Below are 22,052 nucleotides of genomic sequence, written 5' to 3'. Positions count from 1 at the left end.
TTCCCGTGAATCTCATGTGAAACTCTTGAAAATTTTGAAAAAAAAGTTATTAAATTACATTTAAATTTTTTAAATTTAATTAAAACCATGAAAATACCAATTTTGTTTTTGTAAAGTTCACGTGAAATTGACGTGAAAAATTTCACGTGAGATTCATATGAAATTTCATGTGAGTTTCATGTATTATATATAGCTCGTTTGATGTGAATTTCTGACGTAAAATTTTTCACGTGAATTTCACGTAAGATTCATTTGAAATTCACGTGAGCAAAATTTGCCTGTGTATTGTTTAAGTGTAACCACCAATATATGCTGGAGAGGAGCATTGCATGATTTAGCCGATAAGTACTTTGAGTTTGCATTCAGGAACTGTGAACAATCTTAAATAAATTAAGGTATACTAGATTTTAATAAAACAAAGATGTAGGGTATACGCTAGTCAGTGAAAAAACAAAAACAACCAAGAAATCTAGAGGTCTATACAATATGGCAAAATCTTAATTGTGCCCAGACTATGAAAGTTGTGAATTTTAACAGAAACTATCTTAGATCTGCCATTCATTGAAAAAAATATACAAAAGTCTGTTATTGTCATAATTATATCTTCATACATGCATATTGTTCATTTAAACTTTTCAGAGTATATCTAAAAAGCAACAAAAATTATTACTACACTTCTATAGAGAATAATGGGGTGCTAAATTTATAAAGAACAACTTCAAAAATTATAGAATTGGGTAAAAATATACTGATTACAGAAAAGAACAATGTCCAAAATACAGTTATCAAGTAATTACAAAATAGCCATTATTTTCAAATATAAAAAATAATGAGCAAAAAAATTAAAGGATACAGAAATGAAGGACCCCTCATCCATACCCTCATATACCTTAATACTGAAACCAATTATCTATCTAAAAGAGCACTATCTAAGTTAGCTTAAGTTGGTAACTGGAACCTTTTTGACAAACAAACAAAAACATGCAAGTTTTACAAACTAATATGATGAGGAAGAAGAAGAAGAAACTTAATTTCCAAATAAGGGAGAATTTACTATGTCCTTATCTAAACCAACTAGACGACACTATGATCAAACAATATTCAATATCAAGTTACATTTTTTTCTACTGACACTCAGATGACTTACCTTGTTTGTATTGGACACCTGAGCTTCACAAAATTCCATACAAACAACTTCACATTGCCGGCTCATCTACATGTTCTACAAAGGAATTGTCCATTAGATTGACAAAAATTCTGTCCGCAGTGAAAGAGGGTCTTCACAAATATTGTGAAACTGTTTACTCGCGTAGTGGTATTAACAATATGTGGATTCTAAAAAACTCTAAAGAACTTCTGGATAATTTTAAATCTCGATCTCTCTCTGAAATTAATTCTATCAAAACTTTTGATTTTTCAACCCTGTATACAAGTGAAATTGAAAAATCGTCTAAAAGAAATAATCCACAATGCTTTTCAATATAAAAATGGTAGCAAACGCTATAAATTTGTTACTTTGGGCAGGAACATATTATAATATATTGTTAGATATACTGTTCCCAGCTTTGGGATAACATACGGCATATTTTGTTAATTGTGAACAAAAAGGTAAAACATTCTACACAGAGGAACAAATGATCAGTATGCTGGAGTTTCTTATTGACAACATATTTGTTGAATTTGGAGGTAGACTTTTTCAACAAATTGTGGGCATTCATATCGGAACGAACTGTGCGCCTCTCCTTGCCGACCTCTTCTTATTTTCTATGAGTCGGAGTTCCTTCAGACACTTGTCAAAAACAAGAAGATCAAAGAAGCCAGATCATTTATAAATTTCACATTCAGATAAATTGATGATGTTTTTTCCATAAACAATCCTAACTTTTCTGATTGGGTTCCATTAATATATCCTCAAGAACTAAAAATTAAAGAAGCAACAGACACGGCTTCCTCCGCCTCATTTTTAGACTTATACCTTGAATTTGACATTAGCGGTCATCTCAGTACCAGAATCTATGACAAACAAGACGATTTTAATTTTGAAATTATCAATTTCCCCCACCTTAGTAGCAATATACCAACTTCATCTGCATATGGGATATACATTTTCCAACTCATTCGGTATTCAAGAGCTTGCAGCTGGTACTCAGACTTTGTAAAACGTCACCAGTGTCTGAGCAAAAAGTTATATCCTTTAGACGTGGCTCGGTACTTGTACATCCCGCCATTGTGTTGTTGTGCTGTTGTCATTTTTTGTATTCTTGTGTTTCAATGTTGCGTATGTCCTTTGTCTATATGCCATTTTGTTTTTCTTTGTTGACATATTTGTTTGTTTTTATAGTGATTGAGATTATAACACAATGTTGACTGCTGTACCCCTACTTTTGAAATTTTTATGCCCCACCTAGGGGCATTATGTTTTTCGGTCTGTGCGTCCGTTCGTTCGTTCGTCCGTTCGTCCGTTTGTCCGTCTGTCCCGCTTCAGGTTAAAGTTTTTGGTCAAGGTAGTTTTTGATGAAGTTGGAAGTCCAATCAACTTGAAACTTAGTACACATGTTCCCTATGATATGATCTTTCTAATTGTAATGCCAAATTGGAGTTTGACTCCAGATTCACGGTCCACTGAACATAGAAAATGATAGTGCGTGTGGGGCATCCGTGTACTTTGGACGCATTCTTGTTACCTATTATGTCTGTTTGTCTTGTTCACACATTACCTACCTACCTACCTATCCTCTTCGCTCCTGGCGGAGCATAAGGTCGCCACAAGATTTCGCCATCCAACTCTGTCTTTAGCCTTTGTTTCGGCTTCTCCCCAGGTCATGTCAAGCTCCTTCAGTTCTGCTTCAATCGTTCGACGCCAGGTGGTTTTGGGTCTTCCTCTTGGTCTCTCCCCCTGGGCCGTCCATCTAAGAGCTATCCTGGTGATATTGGATACAGGCATCCTAAGAACATGCCCCAGCCATCTGAAGCGCCTCTGTCGAATTTCTTTCAGAATACATGAGGACTTAGTCATTTCAAGGAGATTTCATTTGAAATACGGTTTGGCCAGAAGATTTTGCAGATTCGCCTCTGACAATTGTGGTGGAAACTTGAGAGCGATCTCATATCTGTTTTCGTTAATCTCCAGCATTCACTTCCATACAGAAGGGTAGATTTAACAGTACTGTTATATAGCCTTATCTTTGTTTTCCTGTTGTATTGTTTGGACTTCCAAATGGGTCGTAGTCTTTGAAATGCAGATCTTGCCTTGGCTAGCCTACTTTTAATATCTTTTTGTGTTGGATCTTCTGTACTAACCACAGTTCCTAGATAAGTAAATTTATCTACCTGTTGGATTTCTGTGCCCTCAGCTTTTAGTCTTAAGTTTGATGTTGTGTTAAGTCGCATTTCTTGAGTCTTTTTTGCGTTCATTTCAAGTCCAATTTGGCTTGCAAAATGGCTGAGCCGATTTGTCTTTTCCTGCATATTGTCTTGGTTTGATGAAAGGAGTGGTATATCATCAGCAAAGTTTAGGTCCTCTAGGGTTGTAAACATTGACCATGTGATGCCTCTTTTTTTTGTCACTGGTGGTCTTCCGCATCACCCAGTCAATGGCAACCAGGAATAAGATGGGTGAGATGATGCAGCCCTGTCGTACTCCAGATTTTACTTCAAACCAGTCAGTTTCCTTGTTGTTAAGTATCACAGCACATTCACAGTTTGTATAAAAGCATTTTATCAGTGTTACGATCTTGTGTGGTACTCCATATGATATAAGGTTTGTCCAAAGAGTCTCTCTATCTAAACTGTCGAATGCTTTCTTGAAATCAATAAAGTTGATATATAGAGGTGTCTTCCATTCCATACACTGCTCAATGATGTTCCTTAGAGCAAAGATCTGATCAATACATCCTTTCCCTTTCCTAAACCCAGCTTGTTCCTGTCTTAACCTGTCATCCAGTTCGGAGTCTATCCTGTTTAACAGTATTCTGCAAAACACTTTACTTGGAATTGAGAGTAATGTTATACCTCTCCAGTTGTCACAAATCCCAAGATCACCTTTCTTCGTTAGTTTAACGATAAGACCTTTTGCCCAGTCTTCAGGTATTTTATTTTCTTCCCATATGTCTTTGAAGAGATCATGTAGTATGACTGTTGCTGTGTTGATGTCAGCTTTCAGTAGTTCAGCTTGAATTCCATCTATGCCTGCTGCCTTTCCAGACTTCATGGATTTCATTGCCTTTGTTATTTCTTCTTTAGATGGTGGGTCAGTGCTAATATCTAGATCTTCAAATTGTGGTGCTCCCTGAAATTCGTTTATTGGTTCTGGTCTATTCAAAACAGCCTTGAAGTGTTCTACCCAACGTGCAGCCTGTTCCCTTTCAGTTGTAATGATTTTTTACATTTTTTTCTTTAACTGGAGCTGGTTGTTTGGATTGACCACATAGTTCTTTTGTGATCTTGTATACTGTACTTAAATCACTTTTTGCGGCAGCCTTTTCTGCTTCTTCAGCTCGTTCTTCCAGATGGTTCCTTTTATCTTTTCTAGTTCTTTTCTTTACCTCCTTATCTTTCTCTCCATATTCTTTCTGTGTTTGTTCTTTTAACCTTGATGACCTAGTGCTGAGGACCTTTTCTTTCAGTTTTGCTCTTTCATCGATTGCTTTCCATGTGTTTGATGTTAACCATTGTTTATTGCTGTTCTTACGGAAGCCAATGATCTTTTCACTTGTGTTTTGATACACCTCCTTGATGTTTTCCCATTTCTTTTCTATGGAACTGCCTTCAGTTTGATCAATTTCCTCTAATACTCAAAATCTGTTTCTGAGTTCAATGACAAACTTTTGTTTGATTTCAGGTTCTTTCAGACGGTTGACATTGATGATCTTTCTCCCAGTTTTGTTATTGTCTGGTACCTTTTTTGAGCTTTAGTTGGAGTTTAGCTATAACTAAATGATGGTCGCTGTTCACATCTGCTCCCCTAAATGCTCGGGTATCGAGTAATGATCGTCTCCATTTGCCATTTATGATGATGTGGTCAATCTGATTTTTGTCCCTGTTGTTTGGAGAATTCCACGTAATTTTGTGTATGTCTTTATGCTTAAATAGGGTTCCTCAAATTACTAATCCATTAGTTGAACACATATTTGCCAATCTCTCTCCATTCTCATTCATTACGCCATGACCTTCTTTTCCCATAGCTCTTTCATGTTCTGTATTTCCTTTCCCAACCTTAGCATTTTGGTCTCCTATAATAAGGAAGACATCATGTTGTGGTGTTTTGCTAATCTGAGCCTGAAGAGCTTCATAATAAGCATCTTTGATTTCGTCTTCTGCATCGTTTGTAGGCGAGTAGCACTGAATAATTGTTGTCTTGGCATAGCTGGAATTAAAGCGAGCTCTGATCAATCGCTCATTTATAGGTTCCCATTCTATCAAGCTCTTTGTACATTCCTTATCCATAATGATTGCCAACTTCTGTATGTTGGTTGTCATTTCTACCGGAGTATATGATGGTATGACCCTGTGTGATAATTTTTCGTGACTCTGTCCACCTGCATTCACTGATGCCTAATATTCCTAGTTTGAACCTTTCCATCTCTCTAATGACTTGCGCAGTTTTTGAGACCTGGAACATAGTTCTCACATTCCATGCGCCGATCTTAATGGTCATTTTTGTATCCATGAGATTCCGGTTCTGTCCAAGGCCTCCCAAGTTGAGCTTTCTCCTTGTACAATCATATTGCTGCCTGTGCAGCCCGTCATCCCATGGGTACCTGCTATTTGTTGATTTCATGTGTTGATTTCTGTAATAAGTTGTTGTTTTATAAGATGAGGTTATTAGCCTCATGCTCAACCCCCAACTTGGAGGACCAGGGGTTTTGTCATTGAGGTTCCCGTCCTCTAGATCAGTTGACTTTTTTGGCTGATGAGTGGTGATCTACCCAGTTTGTTTAGAGTTCTCTCTCCTAGACAGGTTGCCTTACCTGGCTTACAACCCCTATCTGGCTGACTATTTACCCATAGCTGGGGCAAGGTTGATGAGTGTTAGGGCATATCCACACACCGGTGGGCCTACACACTGCATCTCTAGGGTCCTTGCTACTCCAAGATCCTCTGCAGTTTAGTCTAGGATGCAAAACCCTAGTTACCGTGTGCTGTTGCTGGGAGGCACTGTAGAGGTCTGAGACTGGTAGAGGTTTTGTACTGGCAAGAAAGACTGACGCGCTCGGCTTTCTGTTTCACCTACAAGTAGGCTAGCCAGTGGCAGGGTAGAGTCTTCGACCCCCCTGCACTAGACGCATATCCAATCCCTGTGGTAACACTACCACTAGCACACATTGTTTACAATATAATGGAATTTTATGCGACTGTCATACAAGTGAGAGGTTTAGCTAGCTTTAAAACTAGGTTTAATTCACCATTTTCTACATAACAAAATGTCTGTACCTAGTCAGGAATATGACAGTTGTTTTCCATTCGTTTGATGTGTTTGAGCTTTTAATTTTGCCAATTGTTATGAATTTTCCTTGGAGTTCGGTAATTTTGTTGTTTTACTTTTTTCTGAAACTGAGATGGACTGTACGAGACTCTGCAGGTACCCGCAAAACACAAGCACTTAATTTGTCTCTGAAAAAAACCTATATTTTTTAAAATAGCATAAATTAAGGTATATAGGGGAAAAAATTTCAGATACAAATGGGTGTTGCAAAAGCCAGTTATAGCACTAAAAAGAAAAAAGTAACAAAAACGTGAAAAAATTTCCAGAAAATTAATTTATATGCTTCGCTTCGCTTCGCATCGCATATCATATTAGAGCTAGAACTAATTTTTAGAACATAATTTGCCAAAAAAAAAAAAAGAATAGAGAAGAAGGATCAAAACAAATAGATAATAGAGACAAATGGTATGAAATGTAAAGTTAAAAGATTAAAGAAATGAAGCTCCCACCCCTAAATCCAGACCCTCATATATTAACATTAGACACTCAGTGTAGATTAATCATTGGCAATTTAGTAATTTAACTTAAAGCTCTTAAAAAACTTGATATGGTGAATCCATATACAGGCCTCTAAACTGTGTATATACTTGTAAAATACTTAGGATGGTGGGGTTCATAAGTCATGAAATACTCTTTTATTAAACGGTTGTCCCAAAGGATGGAGGAAAATTCAGTGGTATGGTAAGGTTTGAATTTCTGAGCTCACTTTCATGTCCGTTGTTGTTCCAGAAAGTACATTTCCAACTTCCGGTGTAAACAAAGACGTTTGAAAGTCGAAACATGTATTTTGTATTGTCGAACCAATTTGAAAATTAGTAACATCATACATGTAAGATTACCATTTGTTATGATTTAAATAATTTATAGGAAAAATGACATGTTGGTTATACGTGAATGAGCCAACAGCTCAACGTGACAAAGAAATAAGTTATGTTGTATACTTGTATCTATATATATCAACACTTACAAGTTACAGTCATGACAGTTGGGTGCAGACCAAGGTTAATTTAAACGCACGTTTACATCGCATGCACATATTTCGGTTGTTCGGTAACATCAATTTTCGCGTTTACTATAATAACGATGACGCGGTCAAAATGGAAATTTCTAATGTCTTCTTCTTCTTCTTCTTTGATATAGTAGTTAAACTCAATAATGAGTACTCAATACTTGTGCGTTACGTAGGTGCTGGTAATGTCTATTTACAATAAAAGATAAAAAAAAAAAAAAAAAATATGGTGCATTCTGTACAGTTGGTGCAGGATAAAAACATTCCATCATCTAAGTATGGACGCGTGTTTACTCTGTTTCCGTTTAGCTTTTAAGTCAGTACAAATTTCACAAGTTTATTTTACATGCACTTGAAAGTAAACGCGCGTTTTCTTTTCGCCTTAACTAATTGTGTAAATCATAAAATTTCGTTTGTTTTCTTTTTAATTTTAAATGACTTTTAACTAAATATTTTACTTATATGTAAAACCGTAACCATTCAAAAACACTTTTTATTCGAAATATAAACATTTATTTATTGCAAAACATCAGTTCCAATAACTTTGAATAGCGGATTGTCTATATTTTCTTTTTCATAAGTTGCAAATATCGATTCACAAAAATGTTTTAAAAAACTATGTCAAAATTAAATACTGCAAAACTATTTGTACATGTAAAAGTATGTTTTATACATATCATGAGTAAGATGTCAACATTCTTTATGGCAGATTTAACTTGGTCATCATGGCCATGGTTCAAGATATAAAACAAACGACAGTCACAAATCATACAAAAATTTTGTCCCATGCCGTAGCACATTATCTATTCATCTGAAAAGTTAATTATTGATCAATTTATATATATTATAGATACATGTATGCAGTTTATAATACTAATAGGTAAAACTCCAAGCCGCTTTAATTTTGAAATAATGTACAATCGAACTGAATTATAATTCTAATTTCAAAACTAGAAATTATAATTTCAATGGGATCAAATAAGTGCACGACACACATTTGAATTTATTTATTTCAATATCTTGCAGTTCACCGAAAATAAGTTAAACATGTTTACTACTAGTATTTCTTGTCATAAAATTGGGTGCATAAAACTCATAATAAAATCCAATAGTGCATTTGTTTTTGTGTACTTCCATGATTACACCAGGCGTTGGGATAAGCCTTTGTATAGGAAAGGGGTGTCTTTTTTCAATGTGAACAAGGGGTCAAATAATTAAATACAATCACGAGAGGAAACAGACTTTATGCACTTGAATAACTGCAATTGTTGGCCGCACTTCAATTCGAAACAATTGAAGTTGAGAATATCAAACTTTTGTGAATGTTTATTACTCTTTTTAGGTTTTATTTTATTCATTTCGTTCCTTCAAACAGATTACACCATCACATGTATAAAAATGCATAATTTTGTTTAAAATTTTACTGAATGCTTTCGTAAAGAGTTAAAAATCGGCAATGAATTACATTTAATGAAGTTAATCTTTTTAAACAGTGCTTGTCCAGAACCTTTAATAAAAATAAAACATAGATTCCCCCAACTAAACCCCGCCCAGATTATTTCAAAGACAAACCAAATTCTTTGATGTTTTGGTTATTTTTCTTTTATTTTCCTAAATTTCACGTGCACAAATTATGGCAAATGAAGTAAAAAATCAAATTTACACATGTTTGCATTTGGACAGAAAACCTCTGAATAACAAATTTAAAGAGGAGTAAAAATCAAGTTTAATTACATCTATTTTCAAGTAATTAAATTGATTTTCAAATGTAATTAATTACATTTCAATAACATTACCGATGTAATTAATTACATTTCAATTACTTTTGTCCCAAGACATGCAAGAGCTATTTATATAGGATAAAATCATAAAAATGACAGAAAATAGAAAGAAATTTTTATACATGCACTATTTAACAGTGAAAAAATTTGTACAATATTTGTTTTAGTTTTTGAAATTTGAAATGTCATTGTTACATTTAACATGTTTAACAATCATTATTATTTCAATGCTGATTATTTGATTGCATTTTTATATGACCGCTCGTATAATGCTATGATGTCGTCGTCGTCGTCGTCGTCCTAAGACACATTTGGTTTCTAGACAATAACTTTAGTTTAAGTGAATGCATCTCTAAGAAATTTTACCAGATGGTTCAATACCACAAAAGGAAGGTTGGAATTGATTTTGGGGGTTATGGTACTTACCATGCTTATAATTTAGGAATTAGGGGCCAAAAACAAGCATTTTTGTAGTGACCGGACAATAACTGGTGTGTTAGTGTTGGGATCTCACTGAAATTGTACCACAAGGTTCCATATTACAAAGGGAAGGGTGGGATTGAGTTTGTGGGTAATTGCCCCAAGCGTTCAGGAATTAGGGGCAAAAAGGGGCCAAAAATAAGCATTTTTCTAGTTTCCAGACAATGACTTGTGTTTAAGTGTATGGATCTCTCTAAAATTGTACTACAAGGTTACATACCATAAAGGGAAGGATGGGATTGAGTTAGGGGGTAATTAATCCAAGAGGGGGTCAAAAAGTTGGGGGGAGGGGGTTTTCCAATTTTTTTGGGGGGTTCATATTTTTTTTCTTCAGAATTTGTGAAATTTCAAATAATTGCACAATTTTGCGCAATAGCACGAAATCTTCAATTGCACAGTATCGCGCAATAGCACATTATTGTACAATACCACAGTATTGGGCAATAGCAAGAAATCTTCAATTGCACAGTTTTGCGCAATAGCACAGTATTGCGCAATAGCAAGAAATCTTCAATTACACAGTATTGAGCAATATTATAGTATTGAGCAATATTACAGTATTGCGCAATAGCAAGAAATCTTCAATTGCACAGTATTGAGCAATAGCACAGTATTGCGCAATAGCAAGAAATCTTCAATTGCACAATAGCACAATATTGCGCAAGAGCACAGTATTTCACAATATCTCAGTATTGCGCAAGAGCACAGTATTTCACAATATCACAGTATTGCGCAATATCAAGAAATCTTCAATTGCACAGTATTTCTCAAAAGCACACAGTATTGCGATATAGCAAGAAATTTTCAATTGCACAGTATTGCGCTACAGCAAGAAATTTTCAATTGCGCAATAGCACAGTATTGTGCAACAACACAGTATTGCACAATAGCATGGTATTGCGCAATAGCAAGAAATCTTCAATTGCACAATATTGAGCAATAGCACAGTATTGCGCAATAGCAAGAAATCTTCAATTGCACAGTATTGCACAATAGCAAGAAATCTTCAATTGCATAGTATTGCGGAATAACAAGAAATCTTCAATTGAAAATAAATACAAATCTTTTAACCAATTTCAATGGGATTAATCTAAAGTCTTTAATTTTTGGGGGTTCCAACCTTGTGTTATTTTTTTGGATATTGGGCCCCATTTTTAAATTGGTCTACATTGAGGTCAAAAGGGTCCAAAATTAAACTTTGTTTGCTATCATCAAAAACTGAATTATTGCGGCAGTATGATATGCTGAATCTTATTATGCATTTAGATTTTTTTATTTTGGGCCCTGTTTTGAAATAAGCCAATTTAAGGTTTGAAGGGTCCAAAATTAAACTTCGTTCGATTTCAACTAAATTTAATTTTTGGTGTTTTTTATGCCTCCGCCATAGCGGTGGGGCATTAAGTTTTACCCTTGTCCGTCTGTACGTACGTCCCAAAATTGGTTTGCGTTTTCTAACTTGAGTTTGCCTCAGCCAAATGTTATAAATTTTATACACAATGCTTATTACCACAAAACACAGATCAAGTTTGAATTTTGGTGGTGTCACTTTAACCGTTCTAGAGTTATGCCCCTTTATAAATGGAAACATTGCAACATTTTTAGTTTCCGTTCTCTAACTTAAGTTTGCCTCAACCAAATGTTATGAAACTAATACACGATGCTTATTACCACAAAACACAGATCAAATTTGAATTTTGGTGGCGTCACTTTTACCGTTCTAGAGTAATGCCCCTTTATAAATGGAAAAATTGCAAAATTTTTATTTTCTTCTAAATATCAAGTAATTTTTAAAATTGGAGTGATCTTCCTTTGTCCATGATTATAGTTGAATCAACTACATTCAATGCTTTATAAAATGCAATGTTTAATTTTGACTTCCACTGTTAAAACACAGATCAAGTTGAATTTGGGTAGTGTCACTTTTAATTAACCATTATTGAGTTATGCCACTTTATAAATCGAAAGATTGCAAAATTTTTAGTTTCCATTCTGTAACTTAAGTTTGCCCCAACCAAACATTATGAAACCTATACACAATATTCATTACCACAAAACTAAGATAAAGTACAATTTTTTTGTTTCCGTTTTCTAACTTAAGTTTGCCTCAACCAAATGTTATGAAACTTATACACATTGCTTATTACTACATAATACAGATTAAGTACGAAATTTGTTGGCGACACTTTTACCATTCTTGAGTTATGTCCCTTTATAAACATAAAAATTGCTGAATTTTTCATTTCCCTTCTCTAACTTTAGTTTGTCTCAACCAAATGTTATAAAACTTATACACAACTGTTCTAGAGTTATGCGTGTTTACAAATGGAAAAATTCCTGAATTTTTAGTTTCTGTTCTCTACTTAAGTTAGCCTCAACCAAATGTTATGAGACTTACACACAATGCTTATTGCCACAAAACTCAGATCAAGTTCAAATTTGGGTAGCGTCACTTTTACCGTTCTTCAGTTATGTCCCTTTATAACTATATGATATGCAAGCGGGGGCATCATCTGTGTCCACATGTGGACACTATCCACATTTATTTATATGCTGAATCTAACCATGTTGTTAGATTTTGGATATTAGACCATTCTAGGTAAATTAAATGTCCCATTTCAAATTTTTAAGATCTTTGACCACATTTATTTTGTGTCAGAAACCTATATTATGTCAAAAATTTAATCACAATCCAAATTCAGACAGTATCAAGCTTGAATATTGTAGCCAAACTTGCCCCAACTGTTTAGGGTTGGACCTCTGCGCTCTTATCAGGCGATCAGCGAAGCATTTTTTATTTTTATGGGGAAACATTTTTTGTAAAGATATATAGATATATAAAAGAATATATATTTCATTTTTAAAAACTTCAAAAAATTAAGAAAGGTTTTCTTATTTACCTCATGTGAGTCCCAAAATTTAAAGTAACTTTCAAACTTCCTTTTTTTTTACAAAAAAGCAATGATAGCATTTTACTTTTATTAAATTTTCAAACTGGTCTTTTGGCAAGTCAAAATTGTCTAGTATTTTGGACTTCATTCTTGTATGTTTTGACTGCTGTATTAAAATTTTAGTGAAAGTGTTTAAATAGTATCCATCTGAACAGATATGATGGTTAAAAATAAATATTGCCTTTGGCATTTTTATCAAGGGACATTCAAAATTAGTTAAGTGAAAGGAAATATTCTGAGGCTAAAATTGTTGTTTATTGCTAAAATAACATATTTACAAATTATATGTCAATCATGGCAATAAATTGGTATTGAATTTAATTTTTAGATTTCTTATGTATGCATGAGAAAACATTAATTAATAAAATAAATACAAATAGAGATTACATAACATACTATAATGATTACAATTAATGAAGCACGTATTAATGAATGTTATCTTTTTTTTTACACACATAAAATGTTAATAAAGTAAAAAAAAAGTACCAAGTGCATACAAAATGTAGGAAAAAATACAATTTACAAGTGCATATGCATGATGTGTGAAATTATCAGAAAAACCAAGATGTTTAAAATAATCCAGCAAATATCTAAATGTAATTGAAAGTAATAGAAATGTAATTCATAATACAAATATATCAAAGTTCATTGATACATGGAAACCAGGATCAACTCTGGGAAATTTTCAAGAGGAAAATCATCAAGACAGTGAATCGTTTTATTGTGATGTTTTTAAACAGAAATTCACTAAAAGTTCTGTAAAAAATCATGAAAGCTCCATGGTTCATATATTTAACTCTAAAAAGAAAGCAAAGTACGATCCATTTCTTATTCCATCCTCTAATAAAGGTTACAAGATTATGTTAAAAAGTGGTTGGGATGGCAGAGAAGGATTAGGATCAGAAGGTCAAGGACAAAGATACCCAGTTAAAACTGTATTGAAAAAAGATAGAAATTGTCTTGGCTCTGGAAAAGGGGAAAAACCAAAAGTTACACACTATAATGCTTATGACAAAATGGCCATTACAAAGAATCCAAAGAGGAAATTGTCAAAACGAGGCTTAATTAAAAAAGAGCAAAAGGGAAAAGTGAAAAGACAAAAACAATAGGAAAGAAATTTAAGGACAAGTATGTCACTTGATTTTTGATATTAACAAATTCAACAGTCTTTAAAATTTGAACACATACTATGTTATAATGTTTGCCATTATGCTAAAAAAAAATGATGATAAAACTATAGTGTTGTATTTATGTTTTTGTTTTCAGTTTTTCTCATTTTCTGAGTAATTACACATGGTTTATTTGTTTAACTCTCCTGGCCCATATAGGGTTGTGTGAACTACTGCCACTACTTTGCAGTGTTCATCCAGGTTTATCTTTTCTGAATCTACTAATATTTAAGTTTAAAAAAAGCCTTTTAAGAGTAATTTATCAAATAAATAAGCCTCAGTTGATTCTAACATAAACCAGAAATGTCAGAAAGATCAATGTGTCATCTGAAGATATTGGATTGAACATGCACGTATACACATGAATATACTTTGACATTTGTTTCTGTATCAGATAAACACATAAATATCAGAGGCAATATTAGATTCTGTTCAGCCAATTGAGAAAAATATGTTTCGAAACCACATGGCAATAATATAAAATTTAGAGAACTGGTGATGGGGAAAACCCTCTTCAATCAATCTTGATTTAATTTGATCGGTTGGTAAACATATTTAGGTGTTGGTGTATATTTAAGTTGAAATTGGGGGTTGATATTTTTGTTGCGTCTTTGTTGAAAGTCATGAAGGTAACACAAAGTGATCCTGGAATCTCTCAGTGTCTGCATGGTCAGTTTCATCAACATTTTGGCATAGTCATTTAAAGGTTTATTTTACATCATTAAGTCTTACATTCCTAAGAGGCCAAAAATAGGAATTTTTGCCAAATTTGACAAAATCATCTGGATTTCAACCAAATTAAGGCCTATGAAACATAGAGCAAACGTCCACTAAAGTAAATATTCAAGTCAGAGATGTTCAATGTTATAACAAACATTTTGTGAAAAGATTTGTTTGTCAATGCATGCACTCTTGTTTCCTGTTCAAAAAAAACAATGGAAATTTACCTGTTCTCAATGACATTTTTGTGCAAACAAAATTATTGCTATTTGTGATGTCATGAATAAAACGAATGTACATGACTGTACATATATTTTCAACAAAAAGTATATTTCCTCTCTAATCATTGTATTAGCTAATGTTTCGCTATTAAACCACTGTCCCAGGTTGGGGAGGAGTGGATGGCTTACAAACATATTTAATATCGCCACTTTCTGTATGTTTTTATTACAAGCCAGAATCCTGTAGTCTAGTGCAGTGGCTGTCTTGGTTGTTCGTCTAACATATTTTTGTTTTTCCTTTACTGCTTTTAGCATTAAATATATGTTTTCTTATTTCCAATTTTTCACATTTTGTTACCCCAGATCCTTTTATTAATTTCTACCTGAATATAATATGAAGTGTTGGTTTTGTCAATATAATATGAAGTGTTGGTTTTGCCAATATAATATGAAGTGTTGGTTTTGCCAATATAATATGAAGTGTTGGTTTTGCCAATATAACATGAAGTGTTGGTTTTGCCAATATAATATGAAGTGTTGGTTTTGCCCATTGTGATCTGTAGTTGTGTACACCCTTGACAGTTTCCTTGTCATTTGTTGTTTTTGTGGATATTTGTTTTATTGGAAATCATGTCACAGCAACAAAGGCACATTTTTATCTTCTCACATTATATTAAGCTATTCATACCAAACTTTGTAGGAATGATGTATAGAATCCTTTTTTTTTCTTTCTTTTTTTTTTGATAAAAGGGGGGGGGGGGGGATTCTGATAAGAAGAAAAAAGCATGGACACGAAAGGTAAATCTAAGATTCTGATTGGTTGATTTTCTTAGATCTTTTCTGAAACAACAAGAAAATCTTAGTTTAGAGGAGGTTGGGAGTTATTGTTATGAAGAACGTCTACAAACCTGAACGATCATTTATTGTTGAGTAGGTGGCCAATATGACGCATTGGAATCACATAGTTCCATTCTGCTTATCTGAAGTCAGTTAGCAACTATATTTTATCAATTATGCCTGCATCGGTGGTATCGTACTCACCTCGAGTGCGGGAAGTCGTTGGTTCGGTCTGGTCAATTGAAAACTAGTATTTGCTGCTTCTCTAAGAACGCGCCATTTAGGAATGTCATTGGAATTTCCTAAAATGTATTATTTTTCGCTGTACGTTTGAAAATTATCAGTTAAACGATTAATCAAACTTGAAAAATTGATATTTTTTTTCGTATCCGCAAACAGGTGGCATTTAAAAGATGTATGTGAAGTTAGCGACCGCTCCGTTATTCGATATTCAATATCCAACCAGCTGCTAGTAGTCGGTTCGATCTGAGACTACTATAACACATGTGTTATAGTACGTAGTCTCAGGTTCGATATTCAAATTTTCTTAGTTGAAAGTAATACACATTTAAATATTCGATAACATTAACAACATCATAGTCATAGTTAAAAGAGATGTAGGAAATTTTTTTGTGGCCCCTTCAAGTTATCGTAAATTCACGTTGTCCTCAAATATAAACCCTTATGTGAATAGCATATTTCAATTTATGAAATATTGATTTTTATCAAAGATGTACTTTTAAAACATGATATTTCAAGAAACAAACAAAAAACGGACACTCAAGTAACATTCGAAAAAATGAATCGAAACAACTAGGGAATGCCGGAAAAAAAAATATTTTGATTGACTTGATATTCAAAATAATTATATTCAGGTAAAAGGGCCCAGAGCATACAAAAGACATCAAGAGAAATTCGGGTACACTTCTTGTCTCCTATGTTTGCGGAAGGCCCAGAGTGCCAGTTTGATATTAAAAATATACAGTGAAAACCTCTCGGAGACCGCTGAAATGACAGTGATACCTCTGGTCTTTCAATGTCCATAAAACTTTATAATTATTTATATTATATTTTGAATATCAAACTGGCACTTTGTACCTTCCGTAAACATAGAAGACACGAAGTGTACCCGATTTTCTCTTAATGTCATTTGTATCTATATATTAACTAAATATATGCATAATTTTATGAAGATTGAGAGATAAGGAAGGTCTAGTCAACGCTCTGGGCCCTTTTACCTGAATATATGTTGAATATCAAGTCAATCGAACAAATTTTTTTTCCGGCATTCCCTAGTTGTTTCTATTCGTTTTTTTTCAAATGTTACTTGAGTGTCCGTTTTTTGTTTGTTTCTTGAAATATCATGTTTTAAAAGTACATCTTTGGTTGCATTTTATTGATAAAAATCTATATTTCATAAATAGAAATATGCGATTCACATAAGGGTTTATATTTGAGGACAACGTGAATTTACGATAACTTGAAGGGGCCACAAAAAAATTTCCTACATCTCTTTTAACTATGACTATCATGCTTTTAATGTTATCGAATATTTAAATTTGTATTACTTTCAACTTAGAAAATTTGAATATCGAACCGACTACTAGCAGCCGGTTGGATATTAAATATCGAATAACAAACCGGCTGCTAACTTCACATACATATTTAAAAGAGTGTCGAACGATACCAAAGGAATATTCAAACTCATACTTCGAAAACAAACTGATTTGCTCATTGTTGAAGACCTTACAATGACCTATAGCTGTTAACTTCTATGTCATTTGGTCTCTGGTGGAGAGTTGTAATTATACTAAAATTTCTTATTTTTATATTGACAATGCCATGGCAAAAAAAAAAGATAAACGATCAAAAGACAAACAACAGATAATGAATCACAACAAAGAAAACAAAAGACTAAGCAACACGAACCCCACCAAAAACGGTGGGACGTTGCGCACGATGTTGGTACGAATTCGATTTTGCTATAGATTAGCATGAAAATAAATACGTAGACTGGTCAGTTCGATACAAATATAGTGATTTCTGGTTGAATATATTACATTAGACTTGAAAATTAAGAAAAAAAGGAACCGAAATTTAAAATATCAAGAACTATAACACTTAATTATTCCATTTTTACGCAAAAACGAAATGTCCAACGTTACATTTTGTGTGCACAAGATCAGAGTTCCGTTTATTTCCTACGGTATTTTTTTTTTTGTTCTCAACCGACCCTCATTAGCAATTTATAGACGTTAGTCAAGATATGATGGAGATTTAACTGTATCTGTTATTTCCTTTATTTCAAGTTCGGTGGGATAGATGCGTTCAACATAGTCGTCACACTTTAAATTATTTAATGAGAGAAGATCATCTGTATAGCGGAACGTGAAGTTAAAGGATGATGATAGCTTCTTTCATTCACCTATGAAGCTCATGTATGAAGTCAGAAGCATACGAATAAAGGAACAAGTCAGCAAGAAAGAGAAAGAACACAGTTGGTTCCCATGGGAAAGTCGATTGTTTCTTGAAAAAAAATTCATTTATACTTAATAAATATGTTGTCAATCAAGAAATCAAGCATTTTGAAATGTCAGTTTCAGAGAATTTTTTAAAAGTTAATGACTGAGAGTTAGAATTCTAGTAGTGTAATACATTTTCCAGGAGATAGTGACTGAACGCTTTTTAAAAGTGTGTCGGACAAGAATTAAGCAGGATATATCAATATTTAACATAAGTATGTCCGTATTGGCTACTGGTTAAATACTCAGGAATTAATCATCGTCAAGATTCACACATATATGATAGATAGTGGTTCAATACGTTCAATAACATAAAGAACTTTCTTATTCCGATTTGTACCAATCGCCTATTACATCCCGTTAATACATGTATTACATGTAAAGGTAATATATTAATGTTCAGTTAAAATTACATAAGCTCTGGCTTCAAAAGAAAAACAGGAGAGGGAGAACTATGACTTCTTTTCATAAAAAGATATTGCAAAGAATTATGAAAAAAGTATTTTTATCATTTATCAAAGTGAATGATAAATAAATTCATTGATGATTTATATATAGAAATTAGACAGATACTTTCTTTCCATAAACTCTTATGAACTCACCAGATTCCAAAAGAACATGTTTATTAATGTACTATAAAATGTAATAAATATTATGAAAGTCGTCAACTATCTTTATTTACAGTCATTGGCGTAGTCATGTTCATGATATAACTAAAGTATTTTCATGTGATTATGCCTTAATCTTACCTTCTGTCTTTATGTCTGCTTTGTATACATCTCCCCGTTTCTGTTCTTTATACAATCGAATTAAGTTAATATATGATAAATATATAAGCTATTTTGAAAACTAGAGCCAACGAAAATATGTTTAAGGATAATGTATCTTGGTCAAATGAATTACGTGAAAAATTTCGTTGTTAGAGCTAGGAGGAATTTCAAAGTTCATAAAATAAGGGGGGGGGGGGGGGGGTTCAGTTCAAAATCTATCATGAAATTGTTATTGTTCTGACTTTCCATGTGAATAAAAGGATATTTAAGATAGCAACCCATCAACACAAAACATCAAAAGGCATCTGTAGGAAGTCAACATGTAGTCTTCTCGGTAATAGGAAGTTGTTTATTCAAAATCTTATAATTTTACAAAGAATACCAAAGATCTTTTATCAAATTAAAACCAAATTATTCGAATGACAAAATCAATAATTTAATAAAAAACAAAAATAAAACAACTTGACAGATTTAGTAATTTAAGCTTGCTTTCAGTATTTGTTATTTTCTTTGTTACGGGATTGTCGTCCCTGTATTTGTTTGTTTATTGTTTTAAAATTAGATGCTTTTCATGTACTGAATTTCTTTGTTTATTCTTTTGTGATCCCTTTGAACGGGAGGGGGAAATTTTGTTTGAGATATAAATAAAAAATAGTCTAACCCACTACATTGCATGTGCCTATGTAAAGTCAAGAAACTAGTCAGTGTCATATCTTCATAATTTTTGCAATTGAGAAAATTTGATTTCGGTGGCAAAACTTCGTTTTTTTCTGGTAACTTTGGTCACAACGACGGGAGGCGACTTAAAAGACGGACATATTGTATAGACACCAGTCCTGTCTGTTGTTGAAGACTGTTGTGATGCCCACCAGATGTCCTTTTGGTTATTTTTGTCGTTGGGTTGCTTTCTAATTCTAATTCTAATACGCACACATATCGCTTCATTCATGACCAAAATAAATTGGAAACTAATTGCGTGAAACATTTCGTGGGATGTCTGTAGTTTGTGTATTTATGGTACAATACCTGCAGATGTTTAGATGACATATACCTTGAAAATAATCCGCAGTATTAAATTCACAAATGAAACTTTTCAGCCGCTAGTAGATCTCACTAGATATAACGTATATACTATATATATATAAACGCCTAAAAAGTGTACACAACAACACCAATAACAAAAAAAGGAACAATAAATGTAATTATTTATAAATATTTCGGATAACAGATATCCTTCATCAGTAAATATGATTGTGATGTTGAATGAATCATATATCAGTCTACTTAGATTAAACTATACAAATCTTGAAATTTATACAATAAAAATGTCAAACCGAACATCAGGTAAGACGCTTGCACAATTCTAAATATGTGTTAAACACGACATAGGTTATATGACTAATTACAACAGAGAGTTCAAATATATGCTTTAAATAAAAATAATAATGTGCGATATGAACTAGCACAATTCTAAAGCTTTAACGGTGACGACAGTTATGATGTTACAAGAACGATTGCGTCAATAAGAATTCCAAATAAACAGCACTGAACGATCTAAATTTGTAAATATTTCAAATTTGACAACGGTAGAGTAGTTGCAACAGAGTCTGTGTATTTAAACATCGCAAACAAACGGCCGTTAAAATATAATAATAAATTTTGACTAAGGTTAACTAGTTGAACGTGGCTTGGTATTTTTACATCCCTCAAAAAATTAAGCAATTTAAATTGGTATATTCAACAGATTTATTTTAGAGATGAGTAAGGTAAAGAAATAGAAACAGAGACTGTAATAAAAAGTAATACAACCCAAATGTGAAGCACTGCATGGAGTCGAACTACATCTTTTCATTTATCCCATTTGGTGCCAAAGTTGTTAATTTTCTTATCCAAAATCTTTCCCGAGTGAGTCTATCCTCCCTAGACCAAGCAGAGTTGTGGTCAATGATTGTAATGGTCAGTCGATTGAGATCTGCCTTAGTGTGGCCAGGGGATCTCAAATGTCGACTGAGAGGGAGGTCTGGCTTGCATTGGTAGTCGCTACGATGACCGTTCATTCGTTTGTGAAACGGCTGTTCTGACTCGCCAACATACTGTTTACCACATTTACACTGTAGGAGATACACAACATTTGTAGTCTTGCAATTAACATTGCAAAATATGGTGTATTCTGTACCAGTGGAGTGACTGTTAAAAGTCTGGGTAACCAGTATTTGTTTGCAAGTCAGACATCGTTTGTTTCCGCAACCCTTGCAAGAGCCCACAGACGAAGAGCCTGCTTGAGAGGATAAATCAGCTCTCACCAGCAAGTCTTTAAGGCTTTTGGGCCTACGGAAAGCCAGTACAGGTGGCTCGGGAAAGATCTTGGATAGTTTAGGATGTTTTTTGATTTCTTTCCAATTTTCGCGGATTAGGTGAGATAAGTTGTCAAATTTAGGATGGTAAGTCAACACAAAAGGCACCCTCCTGTTGACCTTTTTGACTTTATATTGTAAAAGTTCATCTCGGCTGATGTTGTTAGCACGAGAAAAACCTTTATCAATGTCTTTTCTTTTGTAGCCCCGATGTTTTAGGCCACCTGTACTGGCTTTCCGTAGGCCCAAAAGCCTTAAAGACTTGCTGGTGAGAGCTGATTTATCCTCTCAAGCAGGCTCTTCGTCTGTGGGCTCTTGCAAGGGTTGCGGAAACAAACGATGTCTGACTTGCAAACAAATACTGGTTACCCAGACTTTTAACAGTCACTCCACTGGTACAGAATACACCATATTTTGCAATGTTAATTGCAAGACTACAAATGTTGTGTATCTCCTACAGTGTAAATGTGGTAAACAGTATGTTGGCGAGTCAGAACAGCCGTTTCACAAACGAATGAACGGTCATCGTAGCGACTACCAATGCAAGCCAGACCTCCCTCTCAGTCGACATTTGAGATCCCCTGGCCACACTAAGGCAGATCTCAATCGACTGACCATTACAATCATTGACCACAACTCTGCTTGGTCTAGGGAGGATAGACTCACTCGGGAAAGAATTTGGATAAGAAAATTAACAACTTTGGCACCAAATGGGATAAATGAAAAGATGTAGTTCGACTCCATGCAGTGCTTCACA

The sequence above is a fragment of the Mytilus californianus genome, unplaced genomic scaffold (genome assembly GCF_021869535.1).
Source record: "Mytilus californianus isolate M0D057914Y unplaced genomic scaffold, xbMytCali1.0.p SCAF_7, whole genome shotgun sequence".
In the NCBI taxonomy this organism is placed as follows: Eukaryota; Metazoa; Mollusca; class Bivalvia; order Mytilida; family Mytilidae; genus Mytilus; species Mytilus californianus.
This window is presented reverse-complemented; position numbering follows the sequence as displayed.